General features: G+C 32.8%; 1 long non-coding RNA gene across 1 annotated transcript; it reads right to left on the bottom strand.

Moving 5' to 3' along the window:
• Nucleotides 1–5,755: 5,755 nt before the first annotated feature.
• LOC112940480 (uncharacterized) lies at nucleotides 5,756–9,589 on the bottom strand. The gene is made up of 2 exons (XR_003244717.2): nucleotides 9,340–9,589; nucleotides 5,756–6,204 (listed from the first exon to the last, which is right to left on the bottom strand). It is a non-coding gene; the product is annotated as an uncharacterized lncRNA (long non-coding RNA).
• Between the last annotated feature and the right edge of the window lie 16,872 nt (nucleotides 9,590–26,461).

Raw genomic sequence — 26,461 nt, forward strand, 5'->3', positions numbered from 1 at the left:
ACTTCACACCTTGATGATTAGTATTTCAATAATGTCTCTTAGTTTCTCAAGAAGTCTTTTAAAATTTTGTAATACATGTTCTAGTAATTTGTGACACATGTATCTAGTTAATTGTGCAAGACTTTTTATTTTCTATTTTGAATAGTATAAACAGTGATATAGTTGATGATTGTAATCATCTTAAGTGATTAAAACTTGAGCATTCTCTAAAGATAGTATTCTTCTTCAATATTTTCTACAAATTTGTACTAGAGCAGGTTTCGTTCTTAATCTGGGGTTGAGTGAAGAAAACCTATGACATCCAAAACAAATGAAAGTGTTGAATCTTCAATTGTTCTTACTCCATTTTCTGGTGGAACTAATTTTGAATATTATATGATAAGAAAGAGAACATATTTGAAAGTTGAAGGTTTGTGGGCTGTTGTTGCAAATGGCTTTGAAGAGCCAAACAACGATGGTGATCTTACAGCAGTAGAGATAAAAAATCTTGAGGTTAAGTATCGTCAAGATGCAAAAGCCCTCAAAATTTCTCAAAAAATAAACAAAAGAAGAATTACATCCAAAAAAGAAGCAGGATCATGTTGATTCTTCTAAGAAGATTGACGAAAAAGGTGAGAAAAGTACTAGTCTTTTTTTTGTAAAATTTGCAAAAGGACTAATCACAATGCAGAAAAATGTTGGTACAAAGGCAAGTCCCAGTGTAATTTTTGCAAAAACTTTGTCCATATTGAGAATGATTGTCGACACAAGTAACAGGAGTAAACAAATTTTTGTAAAGAATAGGATGAAGAAATGGAAGACAGTTTTTTTTGCTTCTCAATGTGATCTTTCAGCAAAAAGCAATGAATGGTATGTCGATAGTGGTTGTAGCAATCACATGACTGGATATGAAAAAGTTTTCCTCTCAATTAATAATAGGATCACTACTAGTGAGAATGATGAATGAAATCGTAGTTGATGAAAAAGGTAAAGGTACCATTTCAATGAACACGAAAGGGAGCGGTAAGTAAATTCATGATGTTCTTTATGTTCCTGACTTGAAAGAAAATTTGCTTAGTTGGTCAATTCATGGAAAATGGTTATTTTCTTGTGTTTAGAGATAACTATTGCAAGATTTATTATAAAATAGAGTCAAATCAAGTTATTATTGAAGTAGAGATGATAAAAAGAAAATTTCCTTTACAATACATTCAAAAAGGAAGTTGTAGATTTTTTATGGCTTTGGCACGAAAGATTTTGTCACTTGAATTTTCATGGTTTGAAGCTTCTCAAGCAAAAATACATGGTGCTAAACCTTTCTGAGATACATACTAAGAATAAGGTAGATAATACTTCTATTATATCTTTAGATGTGTCAAATCCCTAGGTGAGGCGGACAAGTACCTTATAAACACATGCTTTACAAGTAATCTTTGATGAGAAAGTAAACTACTATGCAGATTACTGATGAGAAGCTTCATATACAACACGTTTTGAAATCTCAAATGGAAGTACATATGAAGTGAAGACATATAACTTTCAGCCAAGAGATTTGAACTCTATATGATAGCCAAATACTCACCAACTAATATTAAAGACAAGGTATTCATGAATGTAGAACCAAGGAAGAATATGGACAAATACAACTTTAGGACGGATAAATATTCCTAGCAAGTACATACATATAAATGTACAATGGAGCAAGTAGTGATCCCGTGAGGTAACATTATAGTCTAACACAATGGGAGTAATAACAAAGAAAGGGAAAATATGAACATGTGACAAGATGACATACTTATAAACAATTGAAACAAGTTTGCAAGATATGGGCAGACCATATATCCATCATATTAAACATATGTACCATGTGTAATCTAGGATCATTTTGACTTATATAAGGGAAATACGTGCTAGGGGTACTTTGAGAATGAAACAAGTTCAAACCTTGCATGCTAACACTTGATAGAATAAACACACACATTTAGTAACAAACTCATATTAGAGTACCCACTTCAATGCTATAGGGAGTAGGAACTGAACCTATGGATCAGTCACTACCAAGGGCACTTAGAAAGCTCACTTTTTGTAATGCAAGTTTTGGATTCATGCCAAAGATCTAGGTTTGTATAGTAAGGTATGTAAGGTATGAAAGGATGCAATCTATCTAGTGAGTGTTTTCTTTCCTTCCCCATCCCTTTAATCGCGTCTATATACTGTACAACCTTCACATCAGGTCCTCCCCAAAACTCCATGCAATATTTAAGTCCTTTAACATCTCCATAACTTCCCCGCACACCCATTCACATCCCTTATCATAACATACATAAAACAATCTTTGAACATAATAATGTAATAGAGGCAATATGAATCATGGTTTCTGATCACCAGCACTTGTGCAAGTAACATTACTTTTAAAGTTCTCAAACAAGCTCATAACTTAATTTAAAGAGGACTCCCCACCATAGCTGTCCCAACATGCACTAATCACCAGAACATCCTCCCTAATACTCACCATGTAAAAGTAACAATTCAAACTCACTAACACATACCAAGTATCCTAATTAACTCAAGCACAAGAGAGAGAAAATTGCAGTAGCTTACAACAGCGGCTAGAAACAACTCAAAGTTGACATCAATTATATGCAGATATTAGAAGGAGAGGACTAGAATTTTTTTATAAGGGATTGGGTGTTCTTGAAGACGTCTCCGATGAAAGGGGTAATGAGGTTTGGTAAAAAGAGAAAGTTGAGTCCACTCTATATAGGGCCATATAAGATTATCCGAAAATTCGTCCAAGTAGCCTTTGAGTTAGAGCTACCACAAGAGCTTTCATCAGTTCATCTGGTATTTTCATGTCTCAATGCTACGAAAATGCGTAGGTGATCCATCTCGTATTACTCCTACTGAAGATGTACAGGTGCACAACAATGGATATCACAATGAGTTAACCAACTTCCTTTCAGATTATTTTCTTGCTAGACAGAAACCTTAGTTGCCAAGACTTGGACTCTTTAAGGTTTAGGTTGTCCTTTCTAACTTATCTTGATGTTAAATCAGATTATTCACTTAAATTTCTTAATATGGGAGATGTTCTACCATCTTGTACTTTAAAAACACTTGTTTCCTTCAGATTTTAATGGTGAAGTTGTGGAACAGAACTCTTGGAGCTTCCATGGCTTTCCTTGGGAGTAATTTCTAGAGAAGGAGATATGATAAGCTTGATGCTTTAGAGGAAATTTTGGAGTAACGATATTGAAAATGACATGGGAAGCAAATCTGACACCAACATAATACTTATTCAATGAGTCAGTACGCATTTTTGACATCTCAAATTGAAGCACATACGAAGTGAAGACATATAACTTTCAGCCAAGAGATTTGAACTCTATATGATAGCCAAATACTCACCAACTAATATCAAAGACAAGGTATACATGAATGTGGAACCAAGGAAGAATGTGGACAAATTCAACTTAAGGACGGATACATATTCCTAGCAAGTACATAGATATAAATTTATAATAAATCAAGTAGACATTTTGTGAAGCAACATAATAGTCTAACACAATGGGAGTAATAACCAATAAAGGGAACACATGAACATGTGAAAAGATGACATATATGATGGAATAGACTATTGAAGCAAATTGGCAACATATGGGCAGATCGTGTATCCATTCTATAAACATATATACCATGTGTAATCTAGGACTACTTTGACTTATATAAGGGAAACAAGAGGATGAGGAAGAAAAAATGTCCCTCAAGGAGGACAAATCTCATATTCAGACGATGAAGAACCACTTCTAAGAAGAATAAAATTGTTGAGTGACATTTATCAAAAATGCAACTTCGTCGGTGTTAAGAAAGAAAAGTATGAGGAGGCAATAAAATATGATGTTTGGAAGAAAGCCTTGGCAGAAAAAAAATTGGAAGATTGAGGAAAATTATGCTGGGAGTGTGTGAGTATACCCAAAGAAAGAGAAGTTGTAAGTCTAAAGCGGATTTGCAAAACCAAACTCAATCATAAAGGAGATATTCAAAAATGTAAGAGAAAAGCAAAATTCAATTGCAATTATTGTCAGACAGAAGAACAACTTGCTGACATCTTCACCACACACTTCCAAGTGAAAAGTTTTCCATCATCGAGAAGGCATTTGAGTTTTCAAGGAAATGCATTAAGGGGGAGTGTTGTAATTAATGCATTTACTTTACACCTTGATGTATAGTATTTCAATAATGTCTCTTAGTTTCTCAACAAGTCTTTTAGAATTTTGTAATATATGTATCTAGTAATTTATGATACATGTATCTATTTAATTGTGCAAAACTTTTTGTGTTCTATTTTGAATAGTATAAATAGTGATGTAGTTGATGATTGTAATCATCTCAAGTGGCCTTAAGTAACCTATATAAAACTTCAGCATTCTCCAAAGATAGTATTCTCCTTCCATATTTCCTACACTCTCTTTTGTTCACCTCTGATTTTCTTAAAGAAAATGTCACAAAATAGTTATTCATCTCAAAGAAAATGTTCTTGTGATTCTATGGTCAAAACTCTAATTTCGAGTATTACAACTAATCTGGGAAGAAGATTTTTTTTGATGTCCTCATCCCGATGTAAGTATATGAAGTGATACTGATTTATTCCTATTATTGATCTAATTTGGTATTTCTTCATATGAACTGATTTCGTATTTCTTCGTATAAACTGATTTCGTATTTTTTGGTATGAACTTATTTTGAGTATCTTTTATGGCATATTTCTTCATGTGGATATTGGGAATGGGAAGAGCAAGTGTTTCTTGAAGTAGATTACCTACGTAATTTAGAGTTGTCGTTGAAAGATGTCAAGATGAAAATGGATAATTCAAAGTTTGAAGTGGAGAATTTGAAGATTGAAATGGAGAATCTGAACATAGTTGTGGAAAATTTGAAGATAAAAGTAGGTCATTTGTCGGAAACAATTGTTAGTGTTTACTTTCAGCATCAGCAGTTAGAGTTGAGTGAATTCAGTTGTTAGTGTCTTTTGTGGTGTTTGTTCCATTTTTGTTCTTCATTTTGGTGTTGTAATGGAAGGACCTTTTTGTTCGTTCATTTTGGTCTTGTAATGGAAGGACATTGATAAAATATGAAGTAATGTTTAGTAGTTGAAGTAATACACACTAAAATGTAATGTGCAAACTTGGCACCATTTTGAAAATGTATTTGCTTAAAATAACAGATGCTTTTGCTTCCTACTTAAACTGCACACATACCAAAATTACATGCAGTGCATCTATAGCAACAAAGACTACTAGTCCCTTCATTATTGTCATACAACAATAAACCTGCTCAAAATTTTCATTATCATAACTAATGCAAAGTTGAATTCTAATAACAATGTGCATTCTGTCATGAGAACTCGAGACTTTAGTAGAGTTGAAAGTAAGAGTGTAATTTTTTAGGGTCCAATACGAGTGTAACATGTTTTTGGAGAAATCGAGCAGCATACTCTACAATTATCACTAATGAAACAAATAACCGGACTAGCAAAAGAAGCATTCTAGCATGACCTTGATCAAATAACGAAAAAAATATGGTCAGAAGTCAATAATAAGTGCCTAAAGTTGAGTCCAAATCATGGAAAATGCAGCTACAAATGTCCATGTAGCTGCAAATGTCTCAGCTGCAAATATGGAAAATGCAATTGTTGCATCACAATGAGTCTCCATTGAAATACAACTTAAACTTTTTTCGTTCCTGTCTTCCTCAAACCAGCATGGACAACTTAAACTTTTTGCCAAACAAATTTCTTTATTATCCACATTCATATATTTACAGAACCTGAACAAAATTGCACATTTACAGAACCTGAACATTTATGATCCCTCCCTTACATATTTACAGAACACGATGTACACTTCATATATATTGACAAAAAAACTTATTAGGAAAGTGTTTACGGTCACAATTACAAAAAAATGTCTTCAAATGTCGTAACTTTTTTCACTACCAAATTCGATGCCTGCAATGTAGCAATTTTTTCAGACAAATGAGCTACTTTTATCTTCAAATTTTCCACAACAATCTTCAAGTTCTTCATTTCAATCTTCAAATTCTCCACTTCAATCTTTGAATTATCCATTTCCATCTTGAGTCTTTCAACTACGACTCTAATTACGTAGATAGGCGACTTCAAGAAAAAACTTAATCTTCCCATTCCCAATATCGACATGAAGAAAACTGCCACTAGAATACTCGAAATCAGTTCATACGGAAAAATATGAACTAAGTTCATATGAAGAAATACGAAACCAGTTCATATGAAGAAACATCAAAGATGAATAATAGGAATAAATCAGTATCAATTCATATACTTACATCCGGATGAGGACATCAGAAAATCTTCTTCTTGGATTAGATGTACTACTCGAAATCAGCCCCCTCATCCCTCACCAAAAAAAAAAATTATTTCTAAAAAATATTTTCAATTTTTTTTACCCGTCTCATCCCTAGCCCCACTCCTCGCGCCAACCTCATATAATTATGTGTTATTTGCAAGCATGTCTAATTGATTTTTAGAGGCCAAATTGAGACTTGTATTGCTAAAATGACCGTCTTGTTTGCCTTGTTTGTTTGACTTGGTTTCTAGGAGGGCCTTATATTTTATTTTGTCTAAACCCACCCTTTAAGAGTCCAATGCCTCTTGGACATTAAACTGGGACAACTAGGCACCTTTCAGGTACGAAATGAATGTGGTAGTGGGGTAGGGGTTGTTGGCCCTACGGAGATGATGACATCGACCCAGGCTTGAAAGACAAAACTTGGTTTTGTCTGTCCCTATACGGCAACCTATCGAAAAATAAAAGAAAATAGAGTGTTGATCCAAAAAGTCTCTTTTAGAGTCTCTCTTCCCTTTATTTGTTTGTTTAAGTACATTCGGGGTAGCTTAAAAATTTATTTATTTGTCTCTTTTCTATTCCGTCACTTATCATTAAATTTTTATTTAAATGTTTTATTTATTGTTATCATTTAGTTTTGCATGCTTAAATAATTAATTAAAAATAATAAATCTATTTTTCAATTGTTTGATATTTTATCGCTTAGTCTCGTATGCTTAAATATTAATTAAAATAATAACATGAATTATTTGTTCGATTTGTTTATCACATAGTCTCGTATGTTAAAATAAATAAAAATGAGCTTGATTGTTTATTTATTGCTATCACATAGCCTTGCATGTTTAAAAAAATTAAAATAATAAAATATTCTTAATTGTTTTATATTTCTTATCACCTAGCAAACATGCTACTTAAATATAAATGAAGTGACCTTATTTACTACTTGTAACCCCCACATAGATTGCATGAGATACGACCGGGACCACATTTGTGTACCTTGAGGGATGCCTCACACCTTCCCCTCGAGGTAATTTGAACCCTTACCCTGATCTCTAACTCATTGATCTTAGCTAGACTTAGTTAGGTTAGATAGGTGCCCTAACGCGCCTTAATTCGTTCGGTGACGACTCCAAACTCAAAATCCAAAAGAGTTGTTAGGTCGTGCACAAAACTCGTTTTTGATGAAAAAAATGGGGCGCGACACTTACCAAATGACCAAAGTAACACTTTTGACTATAGTTTTAATAGCTGCCTTTGTATCTAATATTACTTCACATTCGGGTGTATCGCATGCAATAAGTTTTACTTTCAAGATTAGTTCTTTAAAATTGTTATCAAACAAAGTTCTAAAAGCGAAGTGAGAACAAAGGGTTTGGGCGAAGGATAAGAACCTAGGTCATTTTACAAGCTCACATATTACCATCAAAGATAGATAAGATTTATATAATTTAGGTGACTTAAGTATCATTTTCCGAGATTAGAAGGTACGTACAACATTCATATTAAGTATTTTTCTTAAAAAAATATGATGTTATTTTGATCTAAGAAGATATATAAATCACCTTTTATCCTTTAAGACAAACAACACACAGTTAGGCACACATCCTTTAAGACAAAGAACATACAGTTAGGCACATCTGCTAAACAAAAAGGCACAAACAACTGAAACACGATAATATGTAAAAACGATGATGAAACAGAGAGGTAAAAAGAGTAGAAGAACCTCTTTAGCATCCTATAAGAGAAGCAACAACAACTGATATCTCTTGGCTTTATCTTTGATGTCTCTGGGCGGAAACTTATTAATAACTTGTATTTTGCATATCCAATCTTGCGGGTAAGTCTATTTCAATATGTGTTTATATGAGGCGTATATGCAATTATCAAAGAAATAGATAGAAAGACAATACTATGTGTATTAGTCGTGATGATAAAAAGACTCAGCTCGTAAATTTTAAAAAATAAAGAATATCCACATAACTTTTATGCCGTGCAGACAATTCAATGATAGAGCGAAGTGTTTATTAAAAGTAAATAATTAACAATTACGAAGCAAGAATATCGGAAATCAAAGGGTAAGAAAACTTATAGAATTAGAGGAACATGAAAATTAACAAACCTGAGAGTGGTAGTCACAACAAACTCATGATCAGTCACCATGATTTATGGCTAAACAAATGAGGTTGTTTCTGATGTTTAATTAATATTAGCAAAAAAAAATATAAGTATCTATTAACTACCACAATATTTCAAATTTTCGAGACTAAGTGGATAGGTCATTGCCCATAACTCAGAGACGAGAAGAGCAAAAATCAAATAGAACTAAAATTGCCTAACTCTTTTTGGGCTTTTGATGGGTAATCGGGTGTCATGCTATTAAATAGTGCAAACTCTGGTGAATGTTCTTAAAACTTGGGGACAACTTTAAATTTGAGAAGAACATATTTATATCAAATCAATTTTTAACCAACGTACAACTTATAATTTAATGGATTAAAATCTTGTGAACAACTCTTAATTGAGACGTTAACTTTAATTTTTTTAACCCATGTGTATTTTCTCTACATTTTCACATAAGATAAGAAGAATGTGTAATATGAAATAATTTATTAACCGACATATACAACTTTTAATGGATTAAAAACGTACGAACAACCCTTAATTGAGTTACTACAAGAAACTAAATAGTAACTCAGACGTTCGGACTGAAACACGCAATACATACACTAAAAACACAGCAATTCGAAAACTAAGAAGAAGACGACAACATGTCAAAAATGAAGAAAAAGTCGATACCAAGCAATTCGAAAATTGAGAAGACAATTTGAAAATGAAGAAAAAGTCGAAGCTAGAAACAAAAATTACCTTAAAAATTGAAGCGATACTACGTAAGACGAAAAACAAAGTCAAAAATGCATAGAACATTGAAGCAAAATTAAAGCAGCAAAATGGAAAAGGGGAAGTTAAAAGTTAATACCCCTTTCTTTCCTTTGTGAAAACTGAAAAGAGCTTTGAAGAACCAAAAGAGTTATTTGCTCCCTTTTTGCTATATGAGAATTGAACAGTTTTTTCCACTATGAATAAATCAAACATGAGGCTAAAGTGGAAAGAGGCATGGATGTCACGTACAAGACATCACTGGATAGATAACCACGTGGAATGAAAAGGGAGGAAAGCTGTGAGATAAAATGACTTTGATAAATAAAAATAATTATGAAAAATAGACATGTTGATACCAGTTAGCATACTAATACTTCCACTATGGTAGAATACCTCTATAAATAAAATAAAAAAAACTATTAATTGCAACCTTTATTTATATTATAAACTTTATATTAAATGGTTACCTAAGCCTTTTCATTTTTCCGTCTTCTTTTTTTCCTCTAAAGTATGTTTTAGATAATTTCTATTTATAATAGGTAGAGATTAACCTTGCGGGCCCAATATAATCCCAACATAATGGAGACTTAAAGCTAGAATTATTTGACTGGAAACAAGTTATCTTAAATAATTAATCTCGAAATAAATTAACTTACAATACAAAAGTTATTATATATTTTATTACTATGACAAAACTAATGAAATAAATAAGACAATTACTACCTAATATCTCCTACTAAACATAAAATAAAATAATCTTACATTTTATTCTGAAATTGTTACATTTTATACCTCACACAAAATGAATCTTTAAAGTCGGTTTTATTTTTTAAAAAAATAACCACAATACTAATTCAAAAGTCAACAATATATTTAAATTTATATCCATAAATTTAACGATATCTATGTATTTTATATTTACATATTAACACAATGCTATGAATCAAATTGGAGGTCAGCCAGGATATATTCTTATTTGTTGCGATCTCCGACTTGCCCTGTTACATCAGATGAACAAGGTAGAAATTTAGTATTCGTAAAAACATAAAATATAAAAAAAATGGTATATAAAGTAAAGCATAAGTAAAAAAACAAGCAAATAGATCCAAAGATAAAAAGGTGCAAGTTAAAGCTAAAGAACACATTTAACCAATAAAGATGAAAATAAGAGAAATAAACTCAGGTTTGATTCCACCTTTCAATAAGTTGTTTTTCAGTTCCTAAAGTCGCCTTTAAAAAACTCAATTCATTGATTTATTAAAAGGTTATTGATAAGGTCTTCCATTGATTTATTAAATGGTTATCGGTAAGGTCTTTTTGTATAATCTAATGTAGCAGCTTTCTCACAATTCCCATTAACTATAGCAATTATCGTGACAGCCAAACTATGAGAGTTCACATCTTCTTTCTTCCTTTAAAAGGAAATGGGAACTGGTTTTGAAATCGAACCTTCATTGCACCAATTATGTGAAAGATCAAGTATCCAACAACTAAGCTACAAAGGTTATTAATGGGAGCTCAATTCATTTCTTTTTTTGTCTCATTTTTCAAGGCAACAACAACCTTCAATTGCATTATATAAGAAAAGACAAAATAACAGCTTTGAAAAGATTTTTCATGCAATAACCGCAGGTAAAACCTCACACAGTGACTAAATAACATATTTTGGACACCCTTGACACAAAAATATGATGTAGCCTAGTTATTTTTGGCGCCCTAAAAGAGTAAGAACTTAAAGTGTTTGTATGATCGAATCTCAATAGTTGCAAAAAAAATCACTTTTTAAGAAGAGCAGGTTCACTTGGACACCCTTCCTGAAATTTCTAGCTCCGTCACTGTCTTCAATAATATATTGTGCACAACCCAAATATTTTATAAAACAATAAGCTATCTCTTCCAATGCAAAACTCTTAATTATGTGATCTAATTTACCTTTGAAAATTAGTCAAATTGACTTTCGATAAACGCAACATGACAAACAATTCTGAACGGAGGAAGTATCTTATAACTTAAATATATCCTTACAAATACCATAACAACTCGTTTTTCGCATCATCATTATTATGTCAAATTCTAAAACATCTACACATAATAGTCCATTATTCAATACGTAAACTTCAATCTCAATTGCAAATTGATAATTATTGTGTCAAACAGGAATCAAAGACAATATTAAACAATCAGAAATTGTATTGAAATAATTAGATGAATGTATCACTTACCTGCTCACTTGTGTTTGCTAATAATCTACAGGTACACGATTTTGATCCAATTGATGGCACTTTGTTTTTCAATAGAAGTCTTTATGAATTGAATCACATGAAAGAAGAAGATGTGCAGCTGCTGAAACTCCATTATAAACATGCAACTAAAAATCTGTGAGAGAATTATGGACTGCTGAAGGAGTTATAATCAATGTATAAAAACTTCTCATATACAGAGGGTGTCAATGTTGGCAGATGTAATAATATGCAAAGCACATGTTTGATATTCTATACCCATCTTATGCCACCTATATATGATATTGTATGCGTTGACTAATTTAACCTTTAACTTTTTTAAAATTGACAAGAACCACACATGTTGAAATAAGTCTTTTCTATAATAGTAGTAATAATATAATATATGAATATATGAGAATATACATTGTATTAGTTTGCCACCAATAGTTTTAAGCACACAAAATAAATCAAAGGTACACACAAAAAAATTATAATTTATATTCTACAATTCTTATTTTTATCATTAATAATAACTACTTTATGTAGGTGTATATCATAAAATTGAAAATAGTCATCTAGTAGTCATTCTAAGGAAGATATATCTGTTAGGACCGGAAATAAGCAGGTGTAAATGCGGAAGCTAGCAATGCAAACCTCGAAAGACCATGAGTAAGAAGACAACGAGAAATATACCAAAAGACACAAAGATTTAACGTGGTTCGTCAATCGACCTACGTCCACAAAGGAGATGCGCAATTCACTATAAATATGAGAGTACAAAATACAGAGGGAAACAACCTCAACCAAATTCACTCGGAATACATGGGAGGTTCACACAAGTGATAACGTATCAAGCTTGTGAACCACAAATTCTCCCTCTAACCAAAACTCTCAAAGCCCTTAAGACTACATTGTGAATGCTGATTAAGTTAGAGGAACATTCCTCTATTTATAGAGTCCTAAACCTTTTCATACAATAAAAGGATTAGTCAATCCAAAACCTTTTCCTAAAAGAAAAACCTATTTATGGTAAGAAATCAGGACAAATAAAACCCAACTAATCTCCCCCTTAACCTGAATTTCTCACAAAATAAATTTGTCGGCCTTCTTCACTTAATCTTCAACTACTTGCTTCTCCTTAGGATTAGTCAAACCAAAACATTTTCCTAAAAGGAAAACCTATTTATGGTAAGAAATGAGGACAAATAAAATCCAACAAATCTCCCCCTTGGCCTGAATTTCTCACAAAATAAATTTGTCCACCTTCTTCACTTAATCTTCAACAACTTGCTTCTCCTTAGGATAAGTCAATCCAATACCTTTCCTAAAAGAAAAACCTATTTATGGTAAGAAATCAGAACAAATAAAACCAAACAAATCTCCCCATTCTGATGAATAAATGAAACCGAAAATCTAACAATAAAGAACACCAAGTTTAACGTGAAAAACCCCTTCAAACCGAAGGTAAACACTACGGGATCGACAAGATCCAAATTGATTTACTATACCAATAAGAGGGTTACAAATATTATTTTAATGGCTACATAACAAGTGCCAAAAGAGAACGAACAATAGCTACTCCAACAAAAGATAAATAGAAAGAAACACCACCCGAACCCAGCTTCTTTTCGAGAACTAAAATAGGATCTTTCTGACCTCCGAATCTGATCCCCACCGTTTAAATCAACCACCAAGATGTCAGGAACACTCAGAACAAATTTCATCCCGATCCTAACGGTTAGTTAATCGGGAAACATGATCTGAACGTTGCTGGTCGGAGAAAAAGACTGCAGCAAAAAAACCTTTTCTTTCTCTCTTTTTCTCTTGTTGAAAGCTCTCTCAAAAACCTCTCTATGTTCTAATGTCTTTCAAAGACAATACCAATGAGCAATTAATTATTCTCTCATGACCATCCTCTATTTATAGAGTTGTGCTTTTCATTACAAAGCCAAAACCAACTACAAATAGGATTACAATTTCAATCCTTTTCCTAATAGAATTGAAAACCAAATAAAGAATATAATTTCAATCCTTTTTCAAGTAGGATTAGGCCATGGGCCTTTGGCTGAAACATGGGCAATATCCCAACAAACTCCCCCTCCATCCAAGGGGCCAAATGGACTTCAAGTGGAGGATCTCTTGGCAGGCTTCATGCCTGTCGCACTTCTACAAAACTCATGCTTATCTACGATCACCACTTTCGTAAGCATATCTGAAGGATTGTCATCAGTGTGTATCTTCTCAACCTCAAATAATTTCTCTTCTAGGGCCATTCTAATCCAATGATATTTTCCACTAATATGCTTGGACTTAGAATGAAAGGTAGATGCTTGGTGAGATAAATAGCACTCTTATTATCACAAAATAAGACAAATATTGATTGTTCAAAATCAATATCTTTGATAAACTCCTTTATCCAAAGCAATTCCTTGGCACCTTCAGTAATGGCTATATATTCGGCTTCTGTGGTAGATAGAGCTATGCACTTATTAAAATGATTAATTGCCAAGAAATAGCTCCCCTTCCAAAAGTGATCAAATAGCCAGAAATGGATTTTGAATTGTCAAGATTTTCTCCCAAATCAGAGTCCGTGTAGCATACTAGTTCAGACTTGCCACTACCAAAGCACAACTCCATATCTGACGTACCCTTTAAATATCGTAGTATCCATTTCACTGCACCCCAATGTTTTTTTTCGTGATTGGAAAGAAATCTGCTAACGGTACCAACAGCATGTGCAATATCTGGTCTAGTGCAAATCATAGCATACATCAAACTACCAACCACGGAAGAATATGGAATACTCGCATCTCATTTTTCTCTTCATTAGTCGATGGACTTTGAGTCGTACTCAACTTAAAGTGTTTAGCAAGAGGTGTACTAACCACTTTTGTCTCTGTCATGTTGAACCTCTTGAGTACTTTCTCAATATACTCCTTTTAGGATAGAGATAACATCTTCTTGTGTCTATCTCGATAGATTTGTATGCCTAAGATCTTCTTTGCTGGCCCCAAGTCCTTCATCGCAAACTAATTGCTTAACTCTTTCTTGAGGATTCCAATTCTAGATTTATTTTTGCCAACAATCAGCATATCATCCACATAAAGTAGTAAGATAATAAAATCATCATCAGAGAACTTCTGAAAGAATACACAATGATCTGAAGAAGTTTTCTTGTATCCCTGATTTTCAATGACAAATTCAAACTTTAAGTACCACTGTCTTGGAGCTTGTTTCAAGCCATACAAACTCTTTCTCAATTTGCAAACATGGTTTTCTTTCCCATTAAATACAAAACCTTCAGGTTACTCCATGTAGATCTCCTCCTCTAAATCCCCATGAATAAAGGCAGTCTTGACATCCATCTGCTCAACCTCTAAATCTAGACTTGCGGCTAAGGCTAGAACCATACGAATGGAGGACATTTTCACAACAGGAGAGAAAATTTCATCAAAGTTGACCCCTTTTTTTGACCAAAACCTTTGACGACTAACCTAGCCTTGTATCTAGGTGCAAATGTATGTTGATCTTGCTTTAATCTAAATATCCATTTATTTGTTTAAGCTTTCTTACCTTTCGGTAACTCCACTAACTCATATGTGCCATTCTCGTAAAGTGACTTCATCTCGTCTTCCATGGCTTCTACCCACCTATATCTATGAGTATCTAGCATTACTTCATCATAACCTTCAGGGTCTCTCATGTCAGTTAAGAGGATATACACATTAGGAGAATAAAGTGTTGAGCCTCACTTTTCTCTAGTAGATCTTCTACAAGAGGTTTCTGGAGCATCCGAAGCGGTCATCCCAACATGAGTTGGTTGATCATCAACCACAACATCATCAGTAGGAACAATTATATGTTCTAGACTCTCATCATTATCTTGATCATTGCCTTGGGTTCCCTCAGGTGCAGAAGATGTATCAATAATAGGAATTGGATCAACATCAACTAAGCTCTCATTAGTATGAGAATCTAGTTTCTCAGTCTTGTCAATATCTTTAATAGTTTGATCTTCAAAGAACACAACATCACAACTTCTAATGAGTTTCTTATCAATTGGATCATAAAAGCGATATCCAAACTCATCTTGACCATAACCAATGAAGATACATTGCTTAGTTTTAACATCCAATTTCGACCACTCATCTTTTGGAACATGCACACAAGCTTTACACCTAAACACTTTCAAGTGATCATAAGAAACATCCTTATCAAACCAAACTCTGTTTGGAACATCACCATCCAAAGCAACAACAGGAGACAAATTGATAACATAAGCAAAAATGTTAAGTGTTTCAGCCCAAAAAGAATTTGGAAGTTTAGCCTCTGAAAGCACACATCTAACTCTCTCAACTAAAGTTCTGTTCATCCTCTCTGCCAAACCATTTAATTGAGGAGTCTTCTGATGACGTATTCCTTGCGATTTGCAGTAGTTATCAAAGGGACCAATATTACCACCATTATCAGTGCGAATACATTTTAATTTCTTTCCCGTTTGTCTCTCAGATAAGGCTTGAAACTGTTTAAACACATCAAGCACTTGATCTTTGGATTTTAAAGGATATACCCAAATCTTGCGAGAATGATCATCAACGAAAGTAGAAAAGTAAAGTGCACCACCTTTTGACTTCACTTCGAAAGGACCACACAAATCTGAGTGTACTAGCTCCAATAGCTTAGACTTTCTTGAATGAGGATGATTGTGAAAAGAAACTCTTTTCTGTTTCCCTGCTAAGAAATGAACACATCTTTTCACCTTTGTTTGTTTCATACCATCAAGCAAATTCTTCTTAGCCAAACAGGTGATTCCTCTCTCGCTCATATGACTAAGCCTCTTGTGACACAATTCTGATAAAGTCTCGCTCTCCACAAAATTTATAGTGTCACCAAGAATCGATCCTTGTGTCACGTATAAGTTTGAATGTTTTCTTCCTCGAGCTAAAATCAGTGAGCCTTTAATGAGATTCCATTGGCCATTGCACAGGTCATTATGATAGCCATGATCATCTAGTTGTCCTACAGAGATCAAATTTAAGAGAATGTCTGGAGCATGCCTGACATTCTGAAGGACCAGCGTTGAACCGGTATTAGTTTTCAAACAAACAGTGCCAACACAAAACACCTTAACTTCACCAGCATTACCCATCTTTAACACCTCAGAGTTAACAGAAGTATAAGATGAAAAGAAGTCTTTTCTTGGTGTGACATGTGATGTAGCTCCAGAATCTACTATCCAACTTGTATCTTGAGATACAAAATTGATGATGTCTTTATCACAAGTGAAGAGAAGGTCATCTTGGACAACAACAACAACATTATTTTCATTGTTTTCTTCCTTCTTCCCTTCTTTAAGATCTTGCTTCAATTGTTTACAAAATCATTTAATATGTCCTTTCTTTCCACAATGATAACATATAATATTTGGATTCTTGAATTTTTACTTGCTTCTACTTTTACCTTTACTCCTCGAATATCTTGTCTTATGTCTCCCTCGATCTCCTGTATATAGAACATCTGAATGTGAAGATGTGGCTTGATATTTTCTTCTAACCTCTTCATTCAACACACCACTCTTTTCATATTCCATAGTCACCTTTCCACCAGTGGCAGAATTTGTTAAAGAAACACGAAGAGTTTCCCAAGAATCCGGTACAGTATTAAGAAGCCAAAGTCCTTGTATTTCATCATCAAAATTAACACCCATTCCTTATAGCTGATCAAGAATACCCTAATAATCATCTATATGATCAAGAATAGGACTTCCCTCCTTGTATTTAAAGGTCATCAATTGCTTTAACAAGAACAACTTGTTATTACCAGTTTTTGAAGCGTAAAGCGTCTCCAACTTTTCCCAAAATGTTCTAGCATGTGTCTCATTCACAATATGGTTGCGAACATTATCTTCAACCCATTGTCTTATATATCCACATACTTGTTGGTGCTCAAATTCCCAATTTTCATCGTTCACATTCTCGGGTTTATGAGCAGAAAAAAATGGAAGATGCATCTTCTTCACAAACAATAGATCTTTCATCTTGTTTTTTTCATATGTTGTAGTTTCTTCCGTTTAGACATACCATCTTGCTCATATTCCCCTCCATATAGATAACCTTATCTCTGATTCCATTTGTTAGGACCGAAATTAAGCAGGTGTAAATACGCAAGCTAGTAATGCAAACCTCGAAAGACCATGAGTAAGAAGACAACGAGAAATATACCAAAAGACATAAAGATTTAACGTGGTTCGGTCAATCGACCTACGTCCACAAAAGAGATGAGCAATTTACAATAAATATGAGAGTACAAAATACAAAGGGAAACAATCTCAACCAAATTCACTCGGAATACATGGGAGGTTCACACAAGTGATAACGTACCAATCTTGTGAACAACAAATTCTCCCTCTAACCAAAACTCTCAAAGCCCTTAAGACTACATTGTGAATGCTGATTAAGTTAGAAGGAACATTCCTCTATTTATAGAGTCCTAAACCTTTTCCTACAAGAAAAGGATTAGTAAACCTAAAACCTTTCTCTTAAAGGAAAACCTAGTTATGGTAAGAAATTTAGGGCAAATAAAACCCAACAATATGTTGATCAAAGTTCTATACAACGTTTATAAAACACAATTCTGATTTGACAAATAATTCTTAATATGTATGCAAATGTAAAAACATAGAGAACTTAACTCCTTTTGAAAGGAGATGAAAACTAAGGGGAAATATATTTTCAAAACACACTCGACATTTAGCTTACGAGTTATGCTATACCAAGCAAAAAAAACTTTTGTCAAGTTGAATACGTGACATATTATAAGAATTGCATAAAATTAAAGTTTGTTCTAATATTCCATTTAAATTTCATTCAACAACAGTATTTCAAAATGTCGATGTATCTTGTAATGATAATAATGTCGGTTGAATAAATTTATTTTTCATCGATTTGAACTTATGTTTTTCTCTTCAATTTTTGTACAATTTATCACGCATTTATTATAATATTTTCAAGGTATATGTATTAACTATCTTGGGATACACGTGGTTAACTTGCATGTTTTCAGTACGTTCAAGAAAGTTAGGCCAAAAAGAATTAGTGCATATAAGCATTTAAAAAGGCTATAAGCTAAAATGTGGTTTTTCAAAGAAAAAGCTCAAGGCTCAAAGTAGGACATACTAAGGGTCGATATCATTTGGTAGGCTTGAAATGCTCAAACGAGTCAAAGGAGACCTATAATCATTTTGCAATTCAAACATTACTCAGAATTTTGCCTCAATAAACATTTCGGCCAAGTTCTAGATCAACAATGTAACACAATTGAATTTTACATAAAATTCACCACACAATGTACATGAAACAATGAATCTGGTTTTGTTCTAATCTTGAATGTATGCAAAAGAATATTTTCAAGTTTAACAAAAGTATGAATGAGAGGTACCAAAAGAATCTATGGTTTAACAAGAAGTCACTCTTCTCTATTGTATAAATTATTTTTCACATGCACACCTGAATTGTGTTGCTACCAATCAAGTCAAAAATCAATTTAAAAATATGAACATTTTAAAAAGAATAAAAACATTAAATTTTTTTTAATAAAGAATACCGAATTCAAAAAGGGATGCCTACGTATCTCATTGATGAGAATCAAGTTTGCGTAGTTCGTATATATCATAAAACCTATATTTTGACCAACAAATGAATTTTTGAAAGGAAAAATAATGAAAGTGAAAAATCAATGAGCCACTTTGAAAGGTGGGCAACCTAATTTTAACAAAAAATATTTTTTTTTATTTAAAGAAAATATAACAAGAATGAAGAAATCATTGGTCACATTGAAGGGCGGACCACCCAAATTTAACAAAGAGTTTTTTTTATTATTATTTAAAGAAAACTAAAAAAGGTAAAAAAATGAATGAGTCACATTAAAGGACGGACCACCTAAACTTTAAAAATGTTGAAAAAACAATTTTTTTATGGAATATGAGATAAATAAAATCAAAGATACACAATAAATATACATTATGTATAGAATTTAATGCAAAAGATACAAACCAACTCGGAAAGCTGACTCATAAAGCTGGATTCTAAGTACAACGTTGGTGATATTTTTTATGGAATTCCTAGAAATTTTGCCCCTGTTTCTGTTTCAACAACCTCCGGTATTCTTGTGACAACTATCTCATTTGTTAAATTTTTAGAGACCTCCCCAAAATATTTTGCCCCAGCTTCCGTTTTAAAAAATTGAAAAGCTTACGGGGAAAATGATCGAGCCCTTATGGCATATATGTATCCCATCGAAACAGAAATCAGGTCAAACGTAGTTCAAAAAAATTCTGACTTGAATGAAAGTTAGAGTTGGATTATAAATATTCTAAACTAGGTTAGCAAGAGTGGCTTTGAAATAATGGACTCTCCTACAACATATTCATGTATAACATGTCTATCACATAACATACCAACAATGAATGCGCATGTCTTATACAACTATGTTTTGAGTGTTGTGTCATGCTTAATATGAGTTTTTTGCTTTGCTCTACATTAGCTGACTAAGAGTTTGTCTTAAAAAGATACCAGGTTACCCGAGTTGGATAAACCACGGTGTGTAAATAATAACGATATTAGATGATCACAAGCCAACTATTTGTTTATCACTGTAAAAGAATTCAAATATACTTTACTGAAGGACAGTCGTGAAAAGTCATGTAACCGACTTTGTTCTAATGCATTCTACTTGCCATTTATCGAAAATTATGTCATGAAATGCAATAACAATATACGATGAATAAATAGAACAATATGCAAATAATCAACAAAATATACAAGATATAATAAATAACACAATAAAAAGAATAGGCTCCTCAATTTGAAAAACTGAACTCATAATGGTTAGTTTCTCTATGTCTTCGGTGGAGTCGTCATTCTGTTGACATCCTTTATAAATATATACAACAACTTCACACAAGTCAGAATGGGACATCCGTACAATTCAAGTTGTGGGAACTAATAATTCTTATAAACTTAAAAGCACAGTAAAGACGAACCTACACTATACCCAAAACCCAAATAATGATAACCTAGCTCTTACATTATCCTGGGAGAAAAAGACTTACATTCCCATTAATCCTAAATAATCTACCACCCAGTAATCTCACATCCCTTATACAAAGCCGATTAAACTATCTTAAGGGATCATCTCCATCACATCAACAAAAAAATGACCTTTCACATATTAATAATACAAATAAAATTAATGAGCCTGATTTGGTAGACGTTATATTTGTCACCTATTCCTAAAGTAGAAAGGTCAATTTGAATTTTAATTACTAATTTAACAGTTCAACCCATAAAATTATAGATCCTAAACAATATCAAAACTTTCAAATTTAGAGTATCTACAATTAATATTACTTTCTCTCATAACTTCATCGACATAAATTTACTTCTTTAAATAGAAAGACCAAAACACCTATATGTTTTTGGAAGAAACAACAAACTCTTCCTCTTCTCGCTTATTCCACATAGATCAAAAAAAAATCTATCTTTGCACCGATTCTAATTATGCTAGTGTATGGGCTATCCGCGGGAATAGTCCCTATTTACATAAAATTATTTTCAACTTTCAACACAAAATCGTCATCTTGGATAGTAATAGTGTCTAAGAACGATAAAAAACTTTGAATATCTTAATATCAAATTAAGAAACAGTGCTAATGATTCAAAACTCATATGTACTAGCACAAATAGTATCGGAGGGGGTTAGTTATAACGTGGAGATGGACACACGTGCAATCCACGTGTCTAAAACTAGTAATTCTTATAAACATAGAAGCCTAGTTGAAGAAAACCTAGAGTCTACCCCAACCCCAACTAATGATAAATGGGCCCCTACATTATTTTGGGAGAAAAGACTTACATTTTCATCAATCCTAAATAATCTACCACCCAGTAATCTCACATCCCTTCTACAAAGACGATTAAACTCTCTTAAGGGATCATCTCCATCACATTAACTGCAAAATGACCCTTCACACGTTAATAACACAAATTAATTAAAGAGCCTGATTTTGTAGATGTTATATGTTCCATGTATTCCTAAAGTAGAAAGGTCAATTTAAATATTAATTACTAATTTAATATTCAACTCACAAAATTTATAGACCCCAAACATAAAAAAAAAAATTTAGAGTCTCTACAATTAATATTACTTTCTCTCATAACTTCGTCACCATAAATTTACCTTCTTATATAGTAAGATCAAAACACCTTTATGTTCACACTATTAGGAAAAAAACTCTTTATCTTCTCACCTAAACCATCATGAATCAAAACCAGCCAAACTCTATCTTCAAACTGATTCCCTTTATACTAGTGAATGAGTTATCTGTAGAAATAGTGTCCATTTACATGACTTCATTCAAGATTTCAATACAAACCCTTCATCTTGGGCCGTAATTAGGCTACAAGAATGATACTAACTTTGTATATCTCAATAGAAAATCAAGAAACGGTGCTAGTAATTCAAAATTCATCTGTACTAGCACAAATAGTGTCGGAGGTGATAGTGATAGCCGTGGAGATGGATACATGTTCAATGCACGTGTCCAGAATTAGTAATCCTTTTTAGCTTAAAAAAACTAGTGGAGAAAAACCTAGACTCTACCCCAACCCCAAATAATAATAACTTGGACCCTACATTATCATGGGAGAAAAATACTTACATTCCCTTTAATGATAAATAATCAACTAAGAGTAATCTCACATCCATTGTACAATGATGATTAAACTATCTTAAGGGATCATCTTCATCACATCAATTGCAAAATGACCTTTCACATGTGAATAACGCAAATAAAATTAAAGAACGTAGTTTGGTAGACGTTATATTTCCCACGTATTCCTACAAATAAAGGTCAATTAAAATATGAATCGCGTACTAATTTAATAGGTCAACCCATAAAATTTATAGACCCTAAACAATATCAATTTTGTAAAATTTAGGGTATCTACAGTTAATATAATTTTCTCTCGTAACTTCATCAACTTACCTCTTTACATAGCAATATCAAAATGTCTATATGTTCACATTATTGACAAAAAAACAACAAATTCTTCCTTTTATCGCTCATTCTATTATAAATCAAACCAAATAAGCTCCATCTTCCCACCGAATCCCTTTATACTACCGAATGAGCTATCTGTGGGAATAGTCCCCATTTAAATGACATCATTTCCAGCTTTCCAAAAAATTCCATCATCTTGAGTCGAAATGGGGCTCCAAGAATGATCACCAACTTTGAAAATCTTAATAGAAAGTGATGAAACGGTGCTAGTTATTCAGAACTCATATGTACTAGCAGAAATAGTATCGGAGAGGGTAGTGTGATAGCCATGGAGACAGACACACGTTCAATGCACGTTTCATGAAATAGTTATTCTTATAAACTTAATAGCCTAGTGAAGGCAAACCTAGACTCTATATCCAATCCCAACTAATGATAACTTAGCCCCTACATTATCTTGGGAGAAAAAAACTTACATTTTCATTAACCACATAGTACTCTTTCATCCTTCCTACTAAGCATATTAAACAATCTTAAGAGATCGTCTCCATCACATCAATTGCAAAATGACCTTTCACACATTAATAACACAAGTAAAATTAAAAAGCCTGATTTGATAGACGTTATATTTCCCACGTATTCCAAAAGCATAATGCTAATTATTTCTCTTATTTCTTAAATCTTAATAGCGATTAAAATTGGGTGATCTAGTTTGTAAAAGTAGATCTTCAGAACAACAAGAATAGATATTAAATCATTAATAAGTTATATATTGTTTGTCAAATGATCTTTGGAGGCTTTTGTGATATCTACCTTTTACCTTTTAATTTGAACATTTGCTTAAATATCATCTTTCTATTTACTTTTGATCTTTTTTTCTAGAAATATGGAGCTACAATAATCCAACCAAAAATAACATGAATTAAATCTAAGGCGATTCAAAATAGAAAAACTTCAACCATTTTTATTTGCTTGATGATAGGAAAAAATTTAACAATTTTTTTTATTGAATCCACAAGTGCTTGTATTTTTGAGTTACCTTGAGATCATTAAATCTTTTTCTTAATAGTTAAAATCACTACCCTTTGTGCAAGTTTGAACAAAGAATTGTATTTAAAAGGCTACTTCGAGTGCATGGCATGTATAAGAAGAAAATTGGGATGTCTTTCAAAATTCTCTCCCTATTGTTTTAGAGAACTCATTTTTAGATGATATGTTGCCTACATTTCAAGGATCTTATTAAGTGGTTTTACATTTCATATGCCTCTCAACATGCTTTAGTAGTTTTGTGGCCTCACAATGGTATTGGCTTAAAAATAATAAGTTTTCTCTTCTTCTGGGTTATACAAAATTGACTGGATATAAGTTGTTTATACTTTGTTTTGCTTTTTTTTTTTTTTGATTTGTTTTGAAAGAGACAATTGCAAAAGTAAGTACTACTCTTAGATGTCCCCTTTTCGTGCTATTATATCATATTATCACCAAAATTATAGATAAGAGGATGTAATATTTTGGCAGACAAATTCTATTGCTAACTAATATTATATTGCTAGAACTCGAGTTATTACTTTTTGTAATTGTATATGTATATTGGTATCAATACAATCTGATGTACTTATTTTTTATTCGGTGTGGCATTTGAACCTATCATTTTGCTCTATGCTAAGAGAAAATTAGTGTTCCAAGAACACAGAAGATATATTAACAGGTAATTGAGCATGGGTGTAACACCTAGAAACTAGACGAACTAGAAAATATTTTAAAATATGAAAATACTTATCTTTGGAAAGAATAAGAAAATCAGGAAAATTTGTCTAAGTTAGGAAGGTGAGTTTTGGTCATTTTCAAACGACCATAACTCCTAGCTCAGGATGAGTTAGGAGTAGTTAAAGATATGATTGACAATCTCTTAGAATAATTTTTCCAATTCCGCCAAGTTTGTGAGATATCGATGCCGTATGAGTGAGTTATGTCTTTCAGAAGTTGGACCATTGGATAAAGGAAAGTCCAATCCGAATTTGGAAAGGACAATTGTATTTTCCTTACCTAATTTAATTAATTCTTTTTAGGTATTAAATTGGGGTTAAAACGAGAATTTATTCAGTTTAGGAAAAATAGAATTCACAATAGGACTTGGAAAAAGGAGAAGAGAAGAAGAAAGAGGGCAAGATTCACCAAGTTCATCAAATTAACTTGAGGATTTCATCGGTGGTGATCCCTAAAAAGGTATGTAAGTCTTCCATAACGTTGGGTTCGTTCAACCCACGTTCTAAGCATTTTTGAGTTAGTGTGATTTCATCCTAAAAGATTGAATTTTGAATGTTCTTGAATGTTGTTCTTGAATTGCTTTTGTTCTAGAACATGAGTTGAAATTTATGAATTTCTTGAGGTAGAAAGTGTTGTTTCATGAGTTTTTTTGGTTAGATCCTTGTATATACGAACTAGATACATAGATCTAAGATGAATTTGAGAAAATAAATTGAATTAGAACGATTTAAGGTCAAGAAAACAAGATGAAAATTGGTCAGGTGACACCTGTGCTGGGCAAGGACAGGCGCGCCCCATCTGCGCCAAAGGGCCTAGGGCGGTATGCCTGCAGTTCACCAGGATGAGGCCTCTGAACTTGAAGTCTGGCTAGGCAATCCTTGGACACGCCCGAATGAAATTTTTTGCCCAAATTTCGTAATTCAGTCCAAGACATCCTTTGAGCTAAGTTTTTAAGCACAATCATAGAAGCAATATATTTTAATAACATAAGAGACTATATTTTTAGAGTAGTATTGATCACCGAATGAGGGACGAACATAAGTCCAGATAACTCACATCTCCATAAAATCATGTAGCCACCGCAGGTAGAAAAAGATCATACTTTTTAGATGAACCATTTTCATAATAGACAAGTGGATCCACTAGGATTTTGAGGTATTATACCTTTGGCCGAGTGTAGGATGCGCTGGAAGTATGAGGTAGATCACTATATCATCACTATAGCTTTTAAGTGATAGTTGTCGGTTAGACAAACTCCTACATAAGTTTATATGTGTGTGTGTGTATATATATATATATATATATATATATATATATATATACACCCGCACACATATCAGTTTATTTATATTTTTACATATATTTTAAAGTTAATCGTATCCTTGTATACATTCAAGTATACAACATGTTTCCAAACAACGTTTCTTTATATTTCACTTGCTTTTAAATTGCTTTATATTGAAATGAATTAGTTATATTGATTTATGTTATTTATGAGTTGAGCAGATCCAAGGGAAGTGTTCCTTCTTACTCTTTTCAAGCTTAAGGTTTTTTAGCATTCCAACTAGAATAATCATACATTCAATAAACAGATGTCTGTTAGACTGCATCGTATCATGATGCAAACATAGGTAACGAGAATTGGCATCTGGGGCCCCATTGATCCAGTTGAGAAGTCCAGAGTCAGTTGGTGAACCTCTTTGCATTCTGAAAGACTCCTGTTATTGTTTTGTTTTTTTCCAGTATTTTCTTTATTAGGATGTTGTGGGGGTTTTCCTAACATCCATCTCAATTTTAGAAGGCTTGATAGATAGATAGTCAGAGGTGAAAAAATGAAATACAAAAAGATTATGATGTCAAAATCTTGCGCCCTTGTTTTTCCAATTTCCCTGCTACTGCGTGTTGATAGTCCTTTATTCTTTAATTTATTTCGATTTGCTAAGACTTGGGTTGCCACTTTTATCCAGATGAATGTTTTAAACCTTTACAAGGTTCTCAGTTAGTATGCTTTATCAGTTCAATTAAGTTTGATCATTTTATTTATTGATTGTTTTCTTCTGGTGAGTTAAGTAAGACAGGCCAAGGGTCCGCTCGAGGCCATCAATGGCCTTCGAGTGCCGGCCACATCCACGGTGTAGGCTCGGGACATGATATACTTAATATCAGATCAC

Source organism: Solanum lycopersicum, chromosome 12, assembly GCF_036512215.1.
Source record: "Solanum lycopersicum chromosome 12, SLM_r2.1".
Lineage (NCBI taxonomy): Eukaryota > Viridiplantae > Streptophyta > Magnoliopsida > Solanales > Solanaceae > Solanum > Solanum lycopersicum.